We start from the raw sequence: 24646 nt of genomic DNA, 5'->3' as shown, positions 1-24646 counted from the left end.
AATGTAGGATACAAAGTAAAAGTGCAAGTTCAATGCAGACTTCATTGTGACAGCATACAATTGGTCCAATTGTGCATTCAGTTGAATGCAGCAGTACCATGCACCCAGCTGCGGTCAACTTTAAGCTGCAAACACCATGGTGCATCACGCTTGGGACATGCATGTGAAAACACCAACACCGCACAACGTAATGTGCCAGTACACAACATAGCATCCCAAAAATGTGCATCAGTGGTTCCATGGTTGTGGCTCGTAACTGGGGCTGCACACCATAATTGTGGAACCATAAGCAAGAGAGGCCAAATGTGCCCTTGAATCATTACCCCTACAAACATGTTATGTTATGCGAACTTGTAGCATCTTGGCACAAGGAAATGAAGACATACTGGCCCTAACCGTGACCCTAAAAGAAAAAGGTCTTCAGCGCCCTTCTAAATTGGAGATGATTCTTCACGCCTCTGATGCAAGTGGAAAGCCCGTTCCAAGAGTCTAATCACTGTGTAAGAAAAAGCGTGCCCGCCAGCATGGGACAGGTGGATTTTAGGGATGACCACTAAGTTTTCCTTGCAGGAACGGAGAACTCTGCCCGGAATGTAAGGGGAAAATTTGTCCTGCAAGAATTCCAGACCCTGCCTAGAAAGTGCATGATGCGCCAGGCACAGAGCCTTGAATTTAGTCCTCTGTGCCACAGGGAGTCAATGCAAAGTGGGGAGCACAGGACTTATATGTGCTCCATATGGTGAGGCAGTCGCCACTCTAGCTACCAGATTTTACAACAGTTACAGCCGATGAATCAGGCCAAGAGGCTGCACCAGATAAAGAGCATTGCAATAATCAATCTGACTGGTGACAATAGAGGCCACCACACGGCTCTCAAAGACTCTGGTAGGAAAGGCAGAAATGTGCGCAGCATTGCAAGGGATGTGAAGTGTCACTCAGTACAAATGGTCAAAGTGCAATGAGACACACATCAGCACAACCATCAACACCTGTCACAGGCCACAAACAGCGGCCCTGCCAACCACTCCCAACCACCCATGAAAGGCCCACAATTTTGTATATGAAAACAGTGGTCGCACTAATCCATAGAAACAACACTATGTTCAGACCTATCACCAGAACCACACCCTGTGAAACATGCACCCATGAAGTAGTACTGGTGCCCCACAAGACAAGTCAATCCAAAGTGATCACACACAGTGCAAGACTCCCAGGCAAACACCACACAAGCGTCTGCAAATACCCTTCACTTACCTGCACAGGGTACCCACCTGCCTTGAATATGATGCAACCCATCGAGAGACACATCCCCTAAATGCAATGACATACATAGTAACAATAGAAAGAACATGACCATCCATGACAACACATGAATGGATCCTGAAAATATGAAGAGAGCACCCACTGCAGAAGTATCACAGGCTGCAAGAGGGAGACAGGACATAGATTGTTATCTGCCCATGAGTGCTGCATAGCACAACAGAGAGAGAGAAAGTGAGAGAGGGAGAGAGAGTGAGAGGGAAGGACAAGTTAAACACACATCAAGGAGTACACTGCCTGGATTGGAGATAGACACTGACATGCACTACATCACAGTAGGTGCAGGCATTGATGAGTTGACCAAGGGAGGTAACACAGTGACATGAGTACCACTTAAAAAAGCATCATGGCTTGGTAGCATGGTAGCATGCAAAGCACATATAAGTAAAGTTACACATGCAGCAAACATGGGAAACAATGATGCACGCTCAACATGCAAGACAGTGCTCATGTTTACCCGCTGACTGCACCAGCATGGTGTGAAACCAGCATCACCTACACCAGGAACTTTGTCTCCGAATTAGTGACAGGAGGGCCAGTGCCTGGTGGAGGTCATGGGGAGCATGAATGTTAAAGGTTGCAGGGTGTTCCCCCTGGGACAGCAGTCACCCCCACATCACGGATTACTGAAACAACATGGGAAAAGACATTACAACAGGAATAGTGAAGTAATATTTACATAGCACACATGTGCAAGGATACACTGAACCCATAGTTACCTGCCTATGCACCAGCATGCAAACATGCAAGTTGACCTCACTATGGATACCTGCATGTCCACCACTGCAAACATCATAGCCTTGAGAGGGCAACTGCACAATTCAAATTAAAAATAAAAAAGAAAAATAAAACCTAGAAAGGGCAACTCAAAAATATCAGCCCAACATCCTGGCCTGGGTTCTACAAAAGTAGCACAAAAAGAAAATGTCCATCATGGACTGGAGGAGTGGGGGCCCACCCAGGTGGGGTGAGGGGCAGGGTGCATGTCAACGTCCACATGGGTGGACATCCAAAGAAAAAAAAGATTCCCCTCCATGGGCTCAAGGACCAAATGGCTACGGTCGACCAGGAGGCATGTCTGTGCTGGCACTCCCCATCCTTCATTGAATCTGAAAGTGGAAGGTGGAAGGTGGAAGGTGGAGGCCTGGGCCTCAGTGGCAGCCGCCATGCCTGACACTGATGAATTCACCAGCAGACTGAGGGCTTGGAGGTCACTATGGACAACCTCATGAGTTGCACAGAGTTCCTCCGAGATTGTCTGCCTCAATGCTAACACCTCCTGGTAGAACAGTCGTCTGCTGGCTGCCTCTTTCTCATGGATTGCAGCTCTGTGGCCAACAACTCATGCCGCAGGGCAACCCTGTGTGCCTGACCCTCTGCAAGCAGGGATGCCTGCAGACACTGCAGAAATGCCCGTCGGCCCCTGATGTTGGGCTCCATGTGCAGCCTGTGGGAGAGGCATGTGGACTGCAGCTGTTGCTCAACCTGTGTTGCTGGGGAGATCATGGAAGTACCCACCCTGTCCATGCCCTAAGCCAAACTCTCATAGGGAGCACCCTGTCGGTGTGCGTAACGCAACATCTGCTGCTCCCACTCTGCCTGCCCAGCCTGCACACATCCCCCACCTGTGCGGGGCCCACGCCTGCCTGATCCAGGGAGCATGGCCCTTGCTGTGATGCCCCTGTCCTTGGCTGCACGACTAGAAAACTCCCTTGGACATCTGTCCCAGGAACAGAAACCAATACATGGGAGCATGGCCTTGGAGCTGTAACCACCACAGAGGAGCGTGCCACAACTGACTGGCCTTGTAAAGGCACCTGACCCCCTGCAGAATCACGGGTCACAACTGCTCCACCCACTGGTGCACTCACCTCAGCCAGCATTGAGGACTGCACATCTGGTTCAGTATCAGAGCCAGTTGGGTCCAAAGAGTCAGAAGTGTCTACAGCACGGCTCAGGATGGTCTGTAGCACAAGTGGGTTCTCATGGCGTGCCACGCAACGTCCTCCACTGGTGCTCTGAAGCTCCACAGACTCTTCTTCATTTTCTTCCTACTCCTCTTCATCTGTCGCCTCTTCACCTGCACATGGACAGAAAAAGACACGTGCAGTCATGTGCAACATGTCTACAGTAAACATGTGTATCACATTGCTGTCATGCAACACAATGCAGGGGATGTCGCCATAAGAAATACATCATCCACACACTATGGACAACAAGTTATCTGAGCATGGTATATGCAGACTGGCAACAACATTCCCTGCTCAGGGCCATGCTGCAAGTGGACACATTGCCAACCAACATGGTCGTTAAGAAGCACATTATGTCCCATGGCACCGCAAACTGTTGACTAATACCTGTGAAATGGGCATGGACATGTGGCTCTGTGATGTACAATTACATCACATGGTAACAGGCAGACACACATATCCACATGCAAGTCTACATCCATCACATGCCACACCAGTGTTGTCTTGGTACAGGGACTGTACACAAGGGAAACATGCCGTCAGTCTGGGAAAAAGGAAACAGTCCCAGTTGATGTATGGCTGTAATTGTACCACCTAGGCAAGGTGTGAAGTGGAGAGAGTAAGTCAATGGATTTGGATATAGGAACAAGGTACAGTGACCCAGAAGAGGGAGAGGTGCATGGACCCATGGAGTTTGGGTAGAGTGTGGGAGGGTAACATGGAGCAGGTCTCACAACGATTTGCCTTAGGAGCTATTGACATTGTGGCAGCAGGGATGTGCACGGTCTAGACATATGCACACTCACTCAGGGCATGCTATAAAGCGTTGTTGGGTGTCATCTTGGATTTCTATGAAGCATATAAGCACATACGTACATGTGTGAAAAGATATTCTATACCCTGCAGGGCATGAAGTGTAACTCGGATTTCGTATACATGAACATGTCTAGCAGAGCAGAGTCACTCACATCAAGGATGCAGCAAACAACTGTGCAGGTTGTGGTATCATGTTGCAGATGTTGGGAGTATGCTAGTGAGGGATGAGTACTGTCACACGGACATGTTCCACTGATGTACAACACAAGGTTTGTATCCACTCTTGTGTACTCTGGACAGGAGTCAGCACACCACGTGACATGGTTCACCTGGAGCAGTCAATCCAATGCAGCCAGATGTGCACCACAATTTTACATCTTGGTGATGCTTTACTTCACGTACTCAGGATGCACAATGTTGGGCACGCACCAGACATGTCCTCATAATTTTCCAGGCCTTGCACGCCTTGCAATTGCTCCAGTAGAATGAATTGGCTCATAGCCTCTTCACGCTTGGTCAGCGCTTCCTCCTCTGGTGACCCCCCTCCAGTGGTCAGAGTAGAGGCTAGGTTGGCACCCAGCTTGGACTTGGTGTGATGGGTGAGATCATTCCAGCGCTTAACTACCTACCTGTGCAGCAGTGTGCTACTCAAACCCTAAGGCGTTGATCTCATCCATGACATGCTGCCAATGCACCATACGCTGAGCTGGTGTATGTGTGCTCCTCGGATGCTGGCACATATCACGTGGTGAATCATCATGTAGTCCAAGAGGATCTTGAGTTCTTCATCATGGAAGTTGTTCTTCCTCAACGTGCCAGTGTCCTGTGCTGTGTCATGGGGTTCAGCCTGTTCATTCTTTGCAGGCGTTGCCTTCTTGCCACAAGGTGTTGGTGCCACCCCTGTGTGGCTGGGACCACTCTGGTGTCCAGATGACAGACCACAAGTGGCCTGGGGCATGGTATTACCCATGGGCAGCTGCCTCCACAGCACGTCCCTTAGCCTTTCGGCTGGGACAGCTGCTTCCACAGCACGTCCCTGACACCGGCCCCATCTGCCCCCTTCCCCTTTTTGGGGCCTTTCGACTCATGTTTCAGGTGTAACAGAAATATGGAATGCACACCAAGTAATTGTCCTGGGTAATTTGAGTGAGGGGGCAATCTACATGATGAAAGGCATAGTTTTGTGGTTCAGCAAGGCTCAATTGTACGCCAGATGTGGAAAATACGGTATTCAGTACGCACAGGCAACCCAAAATAAAAATATATGCATACACAATACCAGGATAGTTTCTGAAATAAGAAAAAAGCGGTTCACGATATGCAGTGGTACTCAGCAACACTAAAAATGCATACACGAAACCCAGAAAGCTACCAGAAAGGTACGAATAGTGGTACGCGAAACACAGGGGCACCCAGAGTTGAAAAAAATGCATACGCTACTCACTGTTAGCCTTGCAAAAATCAAATGTTGATACGCGTAAGTGCAGAGGCAAACCCTGACCAAAATAAGAAGGTTGTGCAGTCCCTGAAGTGAACGGATTGCGTGACACACCAAAATACGCAGTACTCCACTCGTCCGTCTCCTCCCCTTCGCACACACATTCAGAGTTGCTTCTACATGTACTAATGTATCCCCAATTATGGCGCGCTCAATGCCTGCGTGCAGCACATGTCATGTAAGTTGCGTGGTGAGGCCTTTCCTCTGATTTCACTTGTCCACACTTTTCTCATTTTTTACATGCAAATTCTCTTCACTCTGTTCACGGTTGCCATCATTGCGAGACACGGAAGGCCCACACTCCTGCCACTGTGCCATTTTACCTGCCTCCACCTGCCTGTGCTGCCTCCAACTTTGCCATCTGCTGCTGCCTGTACAGTGGGTGTGCCTGCTGCCCACCTGCACTGCATTTGGATTGCCTTCTGTCCAGCCATTGCCTGGGCTCCTATCTCTGGTGTTGTGACCACCTGAGCTGCTATGTTGGACTCCCACCGTGTCAATCCACCACCACTAATCCACAGCCACTCTTCAGGACCACCTTGCCCACCCACAGATGCCTTGAGGGTTGCCATGTCTGCACCATCATCCTCAGACCAGTGAGGCAGAGGGCTGTCAACTTCAGAGCCAGGGAAGTTGAAATCCTGGTGTGGAAGGTCCTGGAGTATTATGATGCCCTCTTCAACCCTGTGATGCAACACGGCAAGGAAGGATGCCAGCAGATCATGGATGGGATCATGATGCCATCAACATTGAGTGGGTGGCTCCCCACTCCTTCAAGCCCGTGCATAAGCGCTGGGAGCACCTTGAATCCAGGACCCATGGCAAGGCCATGCGATTCATCCAGACCAGTGCTACCGCGGAGTGGCACTGTGCGCGAAGGTCCCAGATGTCTGGGAAAAACATGCGGGTCCTGGAGAGGTCTGCAAATTACAGCAACATCTGGAGTCAACTGGTGAGTAGCCATGTGGTGCACTGCTGTATGGTGCATGTGTGTTGTGCATGTGCCAGCATGTTTGCAGTGACCCTCTTAGGTTTGCAGCAAGTATTCCTCTGAGACGGATGTCTGCAGGCATGCCCCAGACTTTGCTCTGCTTGTGTGCATTAAGGCATCTTTGCATTTTAAATGTGCTCTTTCTTGCATTGTGTGCTGTAGTGCTGTTTTGCAGACCATACACATGTAATGTTACTTGTGTCTGCAATGTTCCAGGATGGCAAGTGTGCCAGTTAAGGTAGTGTTGCCCACATCATGTGCATGCATGATGCTCATGCGCATGAGCCCAAAATGGATATGTGTGACTGTGCATCACTCACGCCTGGATGCAACAGGTGCATTTGGATGTCTGGTTTAGTCAAGTTGAGACGTAGCAGTTCATGGTACTCTGAAGTGATTGGTCATACCACTGCTTGGGCCCTCTTTGTTGATGTGTGTGCATGACATGTCTATGTGCTTGTTGCTATGGCATGCTCACATGTGCATGTGCAATTGATGCATGTGTGTATGGCGTAGCCAATAGATTGGTTGTGATACTGGCATGTAGTTTGATGTTATCATGTGGGGTGATGGCCAGGCAGGTGTCGGCATGGATGTGGATTGCATGTCCATGTGTGTGGAGATTTATGGTTGTTCCATTGACAAGTCATGTTCCTGTGAATGTTGTGTACACCACGCTGGCTTTGGTGCATTACACGAATATTGCTGTTCTGTGTCTCCTTTTCCACAGTTGCATCTGATGAAGAGGGCGGAAGCAGTGCTGTGGAGCAGGGATGGGGGTATGCCTCCACTAGGCAGAGGCGCAGGCCACAGCCATGCACCTCTGACAGCTCATCTTTGGGGAACAATGTGGTTGGGGCAGTGCCCATGACATGGTGCATGGCTGCTGGGGGTAAGTCCAAGAAGGTGAATGTGGGAGTGGACTCCTCAGCAGCGGTGGGGCCATGTGATGCCACACAGGGGCCATCCATGGTGGGAGACGCCCCAGAGTCATCCAGGTTGACAGAGGGGGAGGTGGAGGAGGTGGCCGTTGAAGGCCAGCCCATGGGGTCAGGTGGGGTTGTTGATGTGGGCGTGCATACTGAAGTCCTGCTCCAGGGGCATGAGGCTGTGCAGGCCACCATGGAGGTGCCTGTGCAAAATCCTGTCCCTGGGCCATCGAATGCAGCAGTGTGCATCTGCCGGATGCCTCTACCCAGACCCATCTCCCGTTGTCTGCTGGTGTGTCCATCCAGACCGACACCGCCTTATCATGTGATGTGTGCATCTGGGAATATGTGCTGCCTGGACTGAACAGGCAGACAGGTGTCATTTTTGATGATCTGCAGGCTACTCGTAGTGTGCTTGCACATCATTACAGTGAGCTATACTGACTTTTGTCCTGGCTTGCAGCATGCCTGTTCCGTGTTGTACTCCATCGGATGTTCCCTGCTGCAACCACCTCCATGTCTTCCTCCTCTGTGCACCAGTCATCCTCGAGGATGCCTTCCGGCCCATATACCAGCAGGGCCCCCTGTGCACCAGTCCCACCCACAACACCCTGTTTGGTGGAGATCACATCCCTGCCCATGTTGGGAGTCCAAGGCACAGCAGCTGAGGTGGCCACCTTGCCTACCCAGGCACGGACAGAGGCATAGGCAATGGAGGTACAGCAGGCACCTATGAGCAGGGCAGGTGCTGTACTCCCCTAGGTATAATCATCAGCTTAGACGGCGTACCAACGTAGCAGGCACCGGGCACTGGGCCAGCAGGTGGCAATGAGGAGGAGGCGATTTTTTGTAGGGCAGACCACCCAAAGCAGGCAGGTGGCAAGAGTGAGAAAGGGGGCACGTATGAAGCACAGATTGTCTTCCGTGTTCCAATGGTATGAATGGTAAATCGTGGCAGAGAGGCAGTGGGAACAGGAAGCAGGAGTAGTGATGGGCAGGGCTAGGTTTGTGCTGCATCGTGCAAGGAGGCGGCCTGCCATGCTGGAGGGCCCTTGCAGGGAGGTGCAAGTGATAGCGACACGGATGCTAATTGAACTGAAAGACCTCAAGGCAACAACAGAGGCTCGCCTGAGGGGGGAAGAGGAGGCATGGGAGCCAGCCCTGGGAGAAAGGCTGATTGAGATCTGAGAGGAGGACTAGCCTGATCCCTTTGTAAATAGTTATTTAGATGTAGGTTTCATTTTTTATTTATTATTTACCCCGGACTTGACAGACTTTCCTTCCCAATTTTTTCATGTATATAGTTAGTTAGGTATAGGGTTTTCATTTCTTTTCTTATTTTGCCCTTGACTGCTTTCACCTTCATTCTCTGTTTTAATTGTTAATATTTATATGCAAAACATATTTGATTTTGTTACATTGCACGCTTCATGAAGTTCACTTGTGTGTCAGCAACTTTGATAGTTCACTTTTCAGCCAGTGCATCTCTCCACTGCAAGTCATGTATCTTGTGGCGTGCATGCATGTGTGTTGTTGCTGTGATGGTTGTGGCAGAAAGGATGCACATGTGCCTGACATGTGGGGTTGGGTCCATCAGACAGGTGGGTCTGCACTGTATGTTTTCATTTGCTTTTAGCTCTGCAGCATCACTGTGTGTTTGCCATCAGTGTGGTTGGGGTGGCGGTAGGTGGGCTCACTGTGGAGGTGTTCCATGGTCCCGTTAGTGTCACTTTTGTTTGGCTTTGCTGTGTTAAATCCATGTCATGTGCAGTCACATACTGCCATCTCTCATGTGTTGCTCCACCTCGGACACTGGAATGCAGTAGTGAGCATGTTTGCTCTTTGTGAGTGGCAGCACAATTCTCCAGTCTCTGGAACTCATGCACTCTCTGACTGCCCTCCCATCATGCATGCATGGCCCTGTCATGTTATTGTCCCCTGATGGGTAATTTGACAGCCCTTCCACCCAGGTCACTGATGCTCAGTGTTAGGGCTGATTTTCTATACTCTGTCTGGTGGACAGATTTGTTTGTTTGTTTATTTTATTTATAAAGCGCACCTGACCCCGAGTTAATTGGGCGCTGTAAGGATAATTAAATGGTTACAAAGAGCAGTCATGTTAAGATATACAACAGTAAAATATATACATATTATACAAAATAGTACATTTTTATACAGTCAGACGTTCGCGGTCATAACGAGAGTACAGGGCAATGTATGTGCAAAATGTGTAGTCTACAAAAGGTCACTAGTATTGCAGCTATGGCGATTATGTTTTGTTAAGTAGCCAATTGATGACATGGCTTCTGAATATGTTAAAAGCTTGAATCATTTGAATATTCTGGGGGAGGGAGTTCCATAGCTGGGCGGCTAGTACCGGGAAGCTGGTGCCCCCAGCTCTTTTTTAAATCTAGGCACCACCAGACAAGGTCGGTTGGATGATTTAGTGGTTCTGTTGTGCACTTTCCATGTGAACTTGTCTGTGAGATAAGGGGGGGCTTGGTGGTTAAGTGATTTGTGAGTGAGGCCGATAGTTTTTAAGTCGATTTTATCCTGTATAGAGACCACTTGTGTTGCTTTCTGGTTTCTGATATATGCTCTCTTTTGGGAATATTTAACGCTACTCTGACAGCGTTATTTTGCATAATCTGTAGTTTATTTATGATGGCTTTATTGGCACCAAGGTAGACGCTGTTACAGTAATCCAATTTGGATTGTATGAGCGCCCTCGACAACGTCAGAGTACTAGTGGTGGAGAGAAAAGGTCTGCATGCTCTAATCAGTTTGCCAGTGTAGGCAGTGGCAGATGAGGTCATGTTTATCTGTTTTGTTAGGTTAGATTGTGCATCGAGGTAAAAACCTAGAGTTTTTACATGTTTGGCTACGGGTATATTGTTCCCATCAATGAGGATGCTTGTGCATCGAGGACTAAGTTTGAGCAAGTTGTTAGGTGAGCCAACTAGGAGTAACTCTGTCTCATCATCATTCAGGCAGAGGCCATGCGTGGCCATCCATGCCTGAATGATGGTGTAGACTTTGTTGATCCGTGCAACATCAATATCGTAAGTTCCTGATAGGGGTAGTAGTATCTGGGTGTCATCCGCATAGTTAGTGTAGGTGACACCCAGACGGTCCAATTTGTCGAATAGTGGCTTTGTAAAAATGTTGTACAAAGTGGGCAAGGCACATGATCCTTGGGGGACTCCACAGGTGAAGGGAATGGGATCAGCAGCTGCCGAGGGTGAGAACACGCGCATTGTTCTATTTGCAAGGAAAGATTGGATCCAGGAAACTGCAGAACTGGAGAAGTGAGCTGCTAATGATAAGTGGTTGCAGAGTATAGTATGATCCACCAAATCGAAAGCCGCTGAGAGGTCCAGAAGGAGTAGGATGGCCATCTTTCCATTATCTTTTAATTCATCGATCTGGCTCTTGAGATCAACAAGGACGGTTTCTGGGCCATGCTGAGGTCTGAAGCCAGATTGACGGGTTCCGAGTAATTTGTGACTTTCAAGATAGTCTTGTATTTGCAGATAGGCAATTCTATCCAAGATCTTTAGTAAAAAGGGGACTGTCGTAATTGGTCTTTAGTTGGTGGGAATAGCCGGGTCAAGAGTCTGTTTCTTTAGTAGCGGTAGGACCCAAGACTGCTTCAGGTTACTTGGGACAGAGTTACTGGTGAATGAGGAATTTATGAGCTTAGTAATAAATGGTGCTTGATCTCAAGCTGCATCCTTTATGATCTGGGCAGGGCAGCTATCACCCTTACAATTAGATGGTTTTAGAGACGCAATGGTTTTTTGGACTATTGGTATGGTAACTTTTTTAAACATGAAGCCTGAAGTAGTATGTGTGGAAACGGTGGGTGCTGGAGTGTTAACTGTTAGTTGGGATCTTTTGTCAGCTATTTCGGTCTGAAGTCCTTTGACTTTGTTGGAAAGGGCATTTTGTATACTGGTACACCAGGCTTTATCCTTAGTCCAGGTATCTGGCGTAGGATTGGGGTTTTCAAGTTCTCTTAGGATAATGAAAAGTTCTTTAGTACTGGAACTAGCTTGCGCTATTCTGTCATTGTATGTTTCTTTTTTAGTCTGAATTATCTTATTTTTGTAGGTGGCAGAGATGGTGGCAAGGTTAGTTTTGTTTTCCGGAGTTGGTGAGGATTTCCAACGTGATTCCAATTTTCTTTTTTCTATACAGAGTATTTTTAACTCTGGTGTAAACCACGAGTTAAGATGGGCTGTCGGTTTACTTTTGCGCAGTTTTAGCGGGGCAATAGCATCAATCGCTTTGGCCATAGTCTCATTATAGGCGGTGGTCAAGTTATTAGGATCATTGGTGTCTGGTAAGGCATTGAGTATAGGGACTACCAAAGGAACTAAGGCTTCTATTGTAATGTTACGTTTATTTCTTGTGAGGCATGGAGGAGCAATGGAAGGCTTGGTCTTTTCTAGGTTGTTGATTTTCACCTCAAAGGTGATGAGATGGTGGTCAGACCATACTACAGGGGTAGTATCTAACAGGGAAGTGTTACAATTTAGAGCTGCTACCCAATCAATTATCCTACCCTTTTCGTGGGTAGGTTTGGAACTGATTTGGGTGTAGCCATAATCTGATAGTGCAGAGGCTAGGGAGGTTGCGTGTGGGTCGCTGGTGTCATTATACCCAAGGTTAAAGTCTCCTAGTATTACGTTTTGCGCTGTAGGCTTGGTGTTGTTCGGTGAGGTTTGGACCTTGACTGAGAGGAGTTTGCAAGATGATAGCACCGTGGGGGTGGCAGGTCTTATGTTAAGAGTGACTTTGAAGATAATGGCTACTCCTCCTCCCCGGGCTCTGGGTCTGTCTGCACGGAGAATAGTGTAATTATCCGGGATGGCTAGGGCAATGGAGGGGCCTGCTACCTCGTGCAACCAAGTTTCTGTCATAACTAGGAAGTCTAGGTTGTTGTTTATGATAATGTCGGCAATCTCTGATGCATGTGCTACAAGGGACCTGACATTCAATAGAGCACATTTGATAGGCTGTGTCCGTGAATCCTTCAATGGTGGGCTGGGGGTGATGGTATCCGTGATGTTTAGTGTATCTGTGTGCATTGACTTTTTTCGCCTAAAGTTATTATGGGTGGAACTAGAGCGATCTAGATGAGTGTGCTTGTCAGTGTGTTCTATTACAAACTGCTTGTTGCCTGGTAGTCTGCTGGCAAGTCTCTCATTGCGCTTGGACATGTCCGGGGGGGAGGCAGATGCGACTATAGGCAGGGAGGTCAACCTATTCAGTATAGTAAGCGTAATTAAGCTTGGATATAGTTTAGGTGTTGTTAGTAAGGGAAAACGGGGAAGTGAGGGGAGGAAAGGTGTAGGGCATGGGATGGGGTAGTGGCGTGGACAACTCAGTCTCCCTAGGCCATCATTAATCTTGATGTAGTGCCCTTTGGTGCAGGGGGTGGCATTACAAATTATGCAGAAGGGGAACATCATTAAGGTTAGCAGCACCTGCATAGTGTAGGGGGTAGGCAATCTGGGGTAAAATTTACTAATCCTGTTTTAGGCTACGGATTTCCGTGGTCTCACTGGGCAGGAGGTGTGCGGTAGTTGGTGAGTGACAGCCTAGCGTGCCAGTAAGTCTGTTAGTGTCTAGCGAAGACTGACTATAGTTGTGCTTACTAATTTCTACCCATGCAAAATGGTGGTGGGTGCTAACTAGCGCAATGGGAGAGAGTGCTGTAAGATACTGAGTGTTGTATTGGTCGTGGAGAGACAGCAATAATACATTCGAGAGTAGTAGCAGGGCAGAGGTTACACCTAAATGCGAATGATGCTGATGTGCCTAGAGAACAATGGGGAGTCAATAAAACATTCAGCAATGGTAGAAAGGCAGAGTATCACCTAGATGCGAGAGATGCTAACATGCCTGGAAAACAATGTAAAGTAATACATTCAACAATAGTAGTGAGCGCAGAACATGCTCTGAATGCGAAGGATGCTAATCGTGCCTAGAGAACAGTGAGATGTATAGAAGCAAGCCTATATTGTGACAGGAACAACTCTGGGAAGCTGTAGCCAAACCAGTTTAGGTAGCAGTGACAGGCAGTCTAGGCTAGGTTCTTCAGAGAGGTGAGCTTGTAAGGGGTCCACACTGAGGTCACACAATGGGAATCACAGATTACACTTAGACAGTAGGAATAAAAATACAGTTATTTATTTATGGCCAAAACACAATATAGAAAAATGACTACTAGCAGGTAGACTTATCACACAACACTATCAAACTAAACACATACATGCATTCACTTTGGATTAGGTTAGAATACCCATCAGAAACTCCTGAAAAGGAAAGGTCAGATATGTATTATGCACTTATGGTCCAAAGAGATTATCCCTAACTAAAATTGTCCAGCCCTAAGTTGCGTGGGGCCTTTTGCCCAATAGTTCAGGTTACAGTTCTACAGAAGTTAGAATGCAGGAAAAAATGCAGGTAGGATCTCTGCGGTCCAGTGAAGGATTCTTGGGGTTAGGGTTTAAATAAGACTAATGCCGAAAAGTAGCCCAAACGATGTCTCGCGCAAGCAAGCAATGGCAAAGCCAATATTGTTATAAATAAGCTTTATTATAAGCCCATTGACATATAATGGGAGTAAAAGGTAGGTTAGAAACTCTGTAACTTACCCCCATACTCTGATTCTTCCCCAGACTTGGTAGAGCAAAGGAAGAGTGTCTGACATTGCTATTCCCGCAGAATGTTGCAGTCCTCAATTCCCAGGGGTTGCAGATTTGAGCTGATCTTCGGTTGGTGTCTTACTGTTGCAAGGAATCGGTCAAAGAATGCAGACAGAGTTGATGTAGCACCCGTCTCAGGACTGGACTCAGGTCTGATAAGCTATTTCGGATTGTGGTCTCCTCAGCAGGGTGATGCAAAAGGTCTCAGTAGCTGAAGCAGACTTTCCCTCCTATCACGGGTCCCCTTGATGCTAGGATGCAGAAATTCTGCACAAGGTATATTGTAGGGCCAGCTGAGGATCTCCCATGTTTCAGGCGAAACTCAGTATGGTGACGCTGGCAGCACGGTAGCCCAAAAACGAAGCTGGTCAGCCACAGGACGGTTCCAGGGCACTTCTGAAAGCTTCCTCTGGCAGGGCACGAGCAGATGTCGGAATGGATTGTCCATCCACTCCAAGGTTCGTTTCTCCTTCGCAGGACTACTAAAGACCACGAGCAAGACAGGGCTCCTCCAGGGCAGTAGCAGAAGTTGGTTGCCAGGCCTCCTTCAGTCAGGTCTAAGGTTTCTTCGTGGGTCTCACAGCTGGACTGGATACTTGGCTCCTTCAGGTTTCTCCAGGATCTCTGAAGAATGGGTGCTGGGGTCCTCTTCTTATCCTAAAAGCCAGGTAAGAGCTGAAATTCCCTCTTGCCAATAGCAGGACCCCAGCAGTGGTCCCATTAGGACCACTGGCAAGAACATTCATGCATACCACTAAGACACGCTGAAACCAGTTTGTGGACTGGAGTCAGACAGACCCAGCTCACATCCTGCTAGCAAACACACACTCCCCCCCAGTAGCCCGAAGGACATATCAGTTTCCCCATAACATATGAGCAAAGGCCAGTGTAGTGAAGCTTAAGGCTTCACTGCACTGCAAAAAGTACAGGTCATATTAAAAAATAAAAGCAACAGGTTTGAGGGTTCCATAAAGATGGAAGGAAAGGTGCAGTACAGACCTCAGACTAAGGGACAGGGGGAACTAATCTACCCCTGGATGGGTCCTCTGTTCCAGTCGGTTATCCCTGTTGGACAGCCCCTCAACATTGTTACATTTGGGATCTGGCCTATGCTCAATAGTGAAGTTCAAGGCCTGCAGACTCATGAACCAACTGAGCCACTTTGGATTCTCTCCCTTAACATCTTTCAACCACTTCAAAGGCTTAGCGGGAGCATATACAGTGAAGTGAGTATCATGATGCCTACCCCCAGGCAGCTGGACCAAGCCCATCCGCCCCGGAAGCAGGCATCCGGACATCTGTATAAACCTCAGAAGCCCCGGCTAGGGGCTATCTGTGTTCAGTCCTGGCGCCTTAGGCGCCAGGCTCATAGTAGAAATCAGTCCTGGCGCCTAAGGCGCCATGCTCATAGCCATCACTTACCTCAGGCAGACCATGCTGCACATGCATCCAGGCCAACGTGAGACCTGGAGGGACTATTTTTCCACAAGGACTACTTTTCACTCGGGTGCGGTTTTAGGGACTTCTTACCTGGGACTACTTTCAAAGCTATTTAAACCACGCCCGATCTTCAACACACGCTTTGCGTTATTCTGCATTTAGCAGCATAACGCTCACTGTGTCTGCAAACCTGCATCCAGCCTTCTGCCACGCCCGCCTTGAACACGATGCCCCTTGGAGAGAAAGGAAAATAGAAGAAGAGGTTAAGTTACAGACTTTAATCTGAATCCTAACCTGATTTCGGATCCTGCATCACTCCGAGCCTGAAGGGACATTCTTCCGGCACGCGTCGCATCCCAGCTGCAGCGCCGCTCCATTTTCACCAGCCCACAGCATCTCCGACTCCGCACTGCCTCCGTCACTTTTTCGGTGATTTTCAACACCTGGGGAAAAGACAAGAAAAAGCAAGGTGAGCCTAAAGAGACTAAAAAGACAATGGGCCTCATTACACGGTAGACAGTAAACCATGGCGCTATTAGCGCCATGGTTCATGCCGGTAATTTACCAGTACCGCCTTGGAGGAAAGGGGAATTACCGCCCTATTCCAAGGTTGGGAAGGCGGTAATTCCTCCTTCCTCCATTGCCCTTCCCCATTCCCATTTTTGCCCCATAGGGCATGATGGGAATGGGGAAGGCGCTAATTATGGTACCGCAAATTGCGGTACCGTAATTAGCACCCCGGTCCCTTTGCGGGTTAGTTTTTTAATGCCTGCTAAAAGCAGGCGTTAATGTACCAACCCACAAAGGGACCTCGTAGTAAGGCGGTAAGGGTTTACCGGTACCGGTAAAATACCTGGGGAAAAGACAAGAAAAAGCAAGGTGAGCCTAAAGAGACTAAAAAGACAATCACTTATATTACAAGGCTTACCTGATGATCACCAGAGGCTTTGTTCTTCAATACGCCGCATCTAGGAAAAAAGGGAAAAGACAGTGAGCTAATCTCACGCACCTTTACAGGATAGTTTGGGTAATACAGACACTTACCTGAACGTCGCCAGCAACCTCCAAACAGAATTTGCCGCCGCAAATCAACAGGGGAGTGCAAGAGTGAACTTAGGACATTTTGAACTCTTTAAAAACTTGGCAAACTCCGGACTCAATAATCGTCCAAAACCCCAACACCTAAAACAAGTGAAGTAACTGGTATCCACGCGCCCCTGCATGCCACGCAGGATGGAGAGCTCACCAATCAAAAACATAAGGTGAGGACACTGACCGGGAATATCAGAGGTGGCAAGTGGGGAGAACGGCAGCAGGGAGGGGGGTCTGCATTCACACCCACGGGGCTAAATACCTTTCTCCATCTACAGGAGAATATTTCTACGAGTCAAGTTTATAAGACTATGGGGGTCGGTCCAGACGGTCATCTTTGCCCTACGCTTCACGCTGGTGGAGGCCGCAGCTGTCCGGGTTCGATCTACCCCCCTGTGTGCACCAGGTGTGCGTAATAGAACGCGATGCCTACCTAAAAAAAACACCCAGGCGTTATGGAAACCTCTGAAACCGACCAACTAGCCCAACTGTTAGAGGAACTTAGGGCAGAGGTGCACTCTGCAAGTCATGACACTAATGCCCTCAGGAGAGAACTTATTTTGTCAAAGGAACGCACTGATGATCTTGCTAGACAACTGCTGCAAAGCCAAGTCGGCCAAACACCACTACCTGGACTCGGAGGGAATCCAGCTCTTGTCTCTTCGAGCAATTATGTGCAAGTGTTTCTCCCAGGGAGCATTCCTTTAGCTCCACCCGAGCGTTTTGCTGGGGACCCGAAAAGGTTCGCCGTGTTCATGAACCAGTGCCGCTTGCACTTCCTATGCAGACCAGGAGCCTTCTCAAACGACCAAGCCAAAGTAGCCTTTGTACTGTCGTACCTTAGTGGCAGCGCAGCAGATTGGTCAATCCCGCTGTTCAACCAAGATGACCCTCTTCTTTGGGATTTTCAAGGTTTTCAATTGAGTATGGGAAAACTATTTGCCAGGCATTCGCAGGGTCAGGCCCTGGATAACGAACTTTTATCCCTACGACAAGGCACTCAGGATCTGTTAACCTATATCGCAACCTTCAATAGGTTAGTGGTAGAAACCGGCTGGCCAGAGGAGAAAAGAATTACTCTATTTCATTGTGGGCTTCGGGGTGAACTCAAAGATGTTTTGGCCCAAGTGGTGAACCCACCCCAGGATTGCACAGAATATATAGACTTAGTAGTCCAGTTAGACCACCGACTCCAGAATCGAAAGGCTGATCGAGCTAAATTCGAGAATCGAGTTCTGGTCAAACCACATGTTACCTCCAAAGGAACTGACACATCAGAACCCATGCAGATCGGGGGGGGGGGGTTAAGGGACCCTTAACGCAAAAAGAGAGAGAAAGAAGACGACAAATGCAATTGTGCCTTTATTGTGGGGCTTCAGGACATTTTCTAAGAGATTGCCCAATTAAACCATCCAAGAAAGTAGCCGGAGTAGCTGTTAGAAATCAAACAGAGCCTGAATCAGGAAACGACCACGCCCGACAAGCGTAGAGGTCCGCTTGCCGAACTTGAAGAAGGACACTCAGACCTCGCATCTAATCATACCAAAGGTGCTCATTGATCCCAGACTCCCATCACGTATGCACGCAGCAAGGGTATATATCGATAGCGGGGCCATAGAAAACTATATGGACCATAAATTGGCTTCTAGGATGAATCTATCTCTCTGCAAAAAGACCGCTCCGGATGTCGTCACCACAGTCGATGTAACTGAAATTGCCTCAGGGCCTGTAACTCATTCCACTACAGAGATGACATTGCTGGGTCAGGACGGGCATTGAGAGACTATTGTGTTTGACTTAATCGAAGCCCCACAGTTCCAAATAATACTGGGGATACCTTGGTTAGAAACACATAATCCTTGTATTGATTGGCAAGAGAAGAGAATAACCTTCCCGGATTGTGCACACACCTGCTACCCAGAAAAACCCTTGAACAAAGGCCTGGGCACAGTCACTACTCCAGTCGTGCAGTTACCTCAGGAATACCAAGAATTCCAGGATGTTTTCCAAAAAGAACAGGCAAATACCTTACCGCCACACAGATCATACGATTGTCAAATCGACCTCATCCCCGGTGCACAACCCCCATGCAGCAGAATCTACGCCCTCACGGAACCCGAAAATCTGCACCTACGACAATATCTAGACCAATACCTTGCTAATGGTTTCATTCGTCCATCCAAGTCCCCTGTTTCCTCAGCTTTGTTCTTCGTACTGAAAAAGGAAGGTGACCTTAGAACATGCATAGACTACCGCGCATTAAACCAGATTACTGTAAAGAACCGATACCCATTACCTTTGATCCCCGAGTTACAAGACCAGGTAAAGGATGCTTGCATTTACACTAAATTAGATCTCAGAGGGGCATATCATTTGGTACGTGTAAAGAAGGGCGATAAATGGAAAACTGCCTTCCGCACCAAATACGGATTGTTCGAATATCAGGTGATGCCCTTCGGGTTTTGCAATGCACCAGCAGCCTTCCAGTATTTTATGAACAATGTCCTTCGTGAACTCATCGACGTTTGTGTTGTCGTTTACATTGACGACATTCTAGTGTACTCTTCCTAGGAATCAGATCATGTTGAGCATGTTCGAGCAGTCCTTCAGAAACTACGTCAGCACAAGTTATTTGCAAAACTGGAAAAATGCGTTTTTCATACCACGGAAGTAGAATTCCTAGGATTTATCTTGACTCCAAAAGGAGTCCGAATGGACTCTCGAAAAGTGGATGCAATCCTCAAATGGCCATCACCCAATTCACTTAAAGGAGTTCAAAGCATGCTTGGATTTGCTCATTTCTACCGCAGATTTATTCCAGACTTCTGACAGGTTGTACACCCCATCACAGCACTTTTGTGAAAAAACAAACACTTCTTGTGGACCGAAGAGGCTGAAAGAGCCTTCCAAGAGTTGAAGTCGAATTTCACATCAGCACCTGTCTTGAAGCATCCAGGTCCTGAACTTCCATACATAGTCGAAACAGATGCATCCAGTTAGCCATGGTGGCTGTCCTGTCCCAGAAGGATCCCGAAACCGGTCAACTTCATCCTGTAGCCTTTTGGTCCCGAAAGTTTTCGGCCCCTGAATTAAACTATGCGGTTACCGATAAAGAATTGTTAGCCATCAAATCTGCCTTCAAAGCTTGGAGACATTACCTTCTCGGTGCTAGGCACACCATCACAGTAATCACTGACCACAGGAACCTGCAGTATTTAAAAACAGCCAAGGCCCAATCATCCCGTCAACTCCGTTGGGCGCTATTCTTCGCCGAATTCGATTTTGTGATTACTTATCAACCTGGTTAAGAATGGTAAGGCAGATGCCTTATCCTGAATAGGAATGGGAGAAACATTTTCGAACCCACAACCTGTACCCATAATTCCAGGACAAAGAATCCTCGGCGTGACTACTTTATAGACTTTGGAAGATATTCATTTAAAGATTCAACAACTTTTCAATTCAACAGCCCTGCAGGACTGGAACAAAAGAGGCCCAGATTATTCAGTCATTAATGAGTTACCCTACTATTAAGGGCGTCTGTTTTTACCACACAAGGAACTGCAAGAACGGGTAATCTCTAATTACCATGATGCTTTGATGGAAGGACACCCAGGTATTGCCAAGACTGAAGCTAAAATTAAAAGACAATTCTGGTGACCCACCTGGCGAAAGGACATAAAGTCATTTGTGTTGTCTTGTGGGATCTGCGCCCAAAACAAAAGCCAGAAGAAGAAACCAGCCGGTCTTGTACAGGTATTACCCAAATTGTTCGAACACAATTGTTCGAATTACCTAATTGACCGAAAGTGGAGGGTCCGAATTGACCTTTGCACAATTGACCGCATATATATTGGGCGAGCATGGTGACATTGGAGAGTGCAGCTCGGACTTGCTACCTGTAGGTAGAATTGCCAATATCGTATAACGCTGGGATCGTGTCAGCGTGGAGCGCAGCACCAGTGTTGAGCTTGGAGGAGGAGCGCACAGTGAACACGGAGAAGCAGACTGTATGTCCTGTAGCTGCTCGGATTACCGCACCATAACACATGCATGTTAACACGGCGGCGGTAGCTGAAAATCCCATTAGCAACGCGGAACCGCAGGTTGGAGGACAGGCGGCAAGGCAGGGCGGGGTGAGTACAGCTGTTGCACGTTGTAGCGGGCTAGTCAAAACAGATGGCATTTGTAATCCTATTTTCCTTGTAAAAGTAACACGACCTGAAGAGTCAATCTAGACTTTTTTTCAATTTCCACAGTCAAGAAGCCCTTGCCTGACCCCAATATCATAGGGGGGAAAGCACACACTACTAAGCAATCAAAGGAGTGGGAGTGCACCTAACTTGTGACTTCCTTTAAAGGGACTTTTAAAACATGGCAAACTCCCAAGTGCACAAAGAAGCAACACAGTGGGCACAAGCCCTCACACTTTTCAATGAAACATAAAAAATTACAACGAAAAAAGATACACCCACAGAAGCAATACCCAAAAATGACAGCGAGATAGGCCTGCTAAAAGAACTTGAAAAATTACAACGCAAGGAGGTCAGCAAATGGTGGGAGGAGCATTCACTAAAAAACTATGTAGAAGTTGGCAGAATACCAAGAGGTTTGAGGATTTTAACAATTCCATCCTTCGAAGAACAGGACCCACTGATGTTAAAAGAGTGGAGTGAGGCCACCAACCAATGCTCTAAAACTTTCCTACTATTGTTGATAAAGTATGCAGGAAGTGACCGCATGGGATTGTTAGAAAAAATAACGAAAGTGGAAGAGAAACCAAAATTAATAACAGAAACTGGAGATGGGATGAAACTGAAAGACACAATGGATAAAAACCTGCTCGAATATGAGGAAGAGATTAAACAAAGAAAACAAAGAAAGTTTCTAAGGGACAAGGAAGATTATGAAACAGGCAGAGTGTACACCTTTGCAAGAAGGTTTGATCAGCTGAGACAAACATCTCCCAAAACAGCACCGATGACCACCAAAGCCATAGCAACAAGCGCAAGTGAACTTTCTTCAATGTCAGAATCAGATTTAACGGGGCGTGACACAGAAGAACCACAAGTTCGCCAACATTTTTTTGAAGAAATTTGCTTGCTATGCCAAGATGGAAAAAAAAAACAAACAAAAAAGAGGTGGAAATGCAAATCGGGGCAGAGGGAAAGACGCCCGAAACAAACAAGAAGGGGACAAAGGAGCAGGAAGTTCCCAGAACAATACTTCGAGCAGATCGCTGCGCTCTGGCAATTGAGTGAGGCTGATGCACAGGATGATGGAAGTTTCAAAATAATAAATCTGTCTGATCATACCTTAACGACGACTCAACAAAAAGTTCTCAGTTTGGGACTACATTTTTGTCCAAACGCGAATAATGACTATGTGGATACCAGGATAGATTTGGACCATTTCATTAGAAAGATCCGCCTTAGGAAATTCTTTGCCAATAATAGTTGGCAACAACGCAAAAAGGAAGCACAGACAGGAAAAACAGAGATCACCATAAGGGAAGTGGACATACTTACTGATCTTATGGAACTAGAGAAGGGAACTGACATGGGAGAAGAAACCTTACCTACTGACCACACAGATGCAGGTATTAGAACAGACTGGATGGCGAAAAGCAATTTGAAGTCCAAATCTAAATTCAATCCAACCACAAATAGGAAGATCTAAAAAGTTTACGTCGAAGAACGAAAAACTCAACATTTAAAGACAACCTGACCAAAAATGAAAGAAGAGCATTGAAAGATCTGCAGGAACTGAAGAATTGTATTATAAAACCTTCAGATAAGGGACGTAACATTGTTCTACAGAACAAAACTGAATATATTAAAGAGGCATACAAACAACTCAATGACACCAAGTGCTATACGAGATTGAAAGAAAACCCCATGCAGAGATTAGAACAAACACTGAAATCCTTCCTAAAAAAATATGAAGAAATGGGGATTATATCGGAAGAAACATACAAATTCTTGTGGATCAGTAATGGCATAACTCCAACAATATATGTTTTACCCAAAGTTCATAAGAATCTGAAACAACCACCTGGGAGACCCATTGTGTGCCTAATAGGCTCAGCATTGGAAAATGTGTCGAAATATATCGATGAGGTATTGTTCCCCTTTGTGTGTACACTTCCCTCATATATCAAAGATACCACTAACTTCCTGTGCAAAATAGAAGATATTCCTTGGGAAAAAGAATACCTGATGGCAACTATGGACGTTGTTTCCCTCTACACTTCGATTGGACATGAGGAAGGGAAAACAGCATGTCTACATTTTTTGAATACCAAATCTTTGAACTTTTTGAAACATAATGAGATGGTGATGCAAATGATTGACTTATGCCTTACAAACAATGTCTTCCTATTCAATGATGAATATTTCAAGCAGGTACAAGGGACGGCTATGGGAACAACTTTTGCGCCTTCCTATGCAAACCTTATGATGGGGGCATGGGAAGAACTTGAGGCATGGTCAGACGGGAATCGGATACATACGCAAAATGTGGTTTTATGGTTAAGATACATTGATGACCTTTTTATCATCTGGAAAGGGACTGCAAAGGGCTGGTTAGAGTATGTTAAGGAATTGAATCAAAATACAAAAAATCTAAGATTCACTGAGACTCACAGCCGGACATTTATTACCTTTTTGGATGTTAATATCATAATTGTCAACGATAAAATAACCTGTGAGCTGCACAGGAAAAAGGTTGGCTCCAATACTCCCCTGCATGCACACAGTGGACATCCCAAAAATGTGATTTGGAGTTTCCCCTATGGGGAATTCCTGAGACTCAGAAGAAACAACACCACGTTGGAGTCTTACGACAGAGAGAGCAAACTGACGGCAGCAGGATTCAAATGGCAGATGTTCCCCAAGAAAGTGATCGAGAGAGCCTTCCTGAAAGCTAGAGCAATTGAGAGACCAACCTTACAAGCTGGTAAGAACAACAAAGAAAAATCAGAAGAGGGAAAGAGCACTCGATGTATACTCACATTTGATTACCAGGCTAAAAGTATTAAACACATTTTGCAAAAACACTGGAGTATTTTGCTAGCTGACCCGGATTTAGCCAAAAGCCTCAAACCTCACCCTGAGGTCACTTTTAGAAGGAATAGATCCTTCAAAGACATGCTGGTCCAAAGTTTTATGACCAAGGAAGAAGATAAGATATCAGGTAACTGGTTAATAGCGAAAAGGAAAGGCTTTCATAAATGCACATGCTGCAATATATGTAAATATGCAATCGATGGTGACACTTTCACACATCCGGTGACAGGGCACACAGTACAGATCAAACAACGGATCTCCTGTGAAACCGACTATGTAGTTTATGCCCTCACCTGCGCATGCCTGAAATATTATATTGGCAGCACGAAATGCAAGTTAAAGATCCATATACAACAGCATGTGCGAGCCATTATACACAACAATGTGAACTATCCAATGGCCAAACACTTTTATGAATGTCATAACAAAGAAATAGACAGTTTCAGATTCTTTGGTGTATGCAAAATAGAATTGAGCCCTCGGGGAGGCGACAAGGAGAAGCAGCTGAGACAAAAAGAAACAAGGTGTATATTAGACTTTGAAAGCAAACAGCCCAATGGGCATAACATTGATGAGGAACTATACACCTTTCTGGGCTGCTAAAGAAATGTTCATATGACCATGCCCACATATCATGACAAGAACAATAATTAGCTGCTTACCATGTGTCTTGAGTAATCAGTTTTAACACATGTACTACGGTTTCAAAAGAGTGAAGAGATGATCCGAAACAAGGGATAAATGAGAAACCCCTGACTGTATGACTCGGGGGTATAAGATATCAAGCAGTTGTTTTTAATGTTTTTT

The sequence above is a fragment of the Ambystoma mexicanum genome, chromosome 1p (assembly GCF_040938575.1).
Source record: "Ambystoma mexicanum isolate Mex_15411 chromosome 1p, UKY_AmexF1_1, whole genome shotgun sequence".
Lineage (NCBI taxonomy): Eukaryota > Metazoa > Chordata > Amphibia > Caudata > Ambystomatidae > Ambystoma > Ambystoma mexicanum.
The sequence above is the reverse complement of the archived record's forward strand: the minus strand, read 5'-3'. Positions refer to the sequence as shown.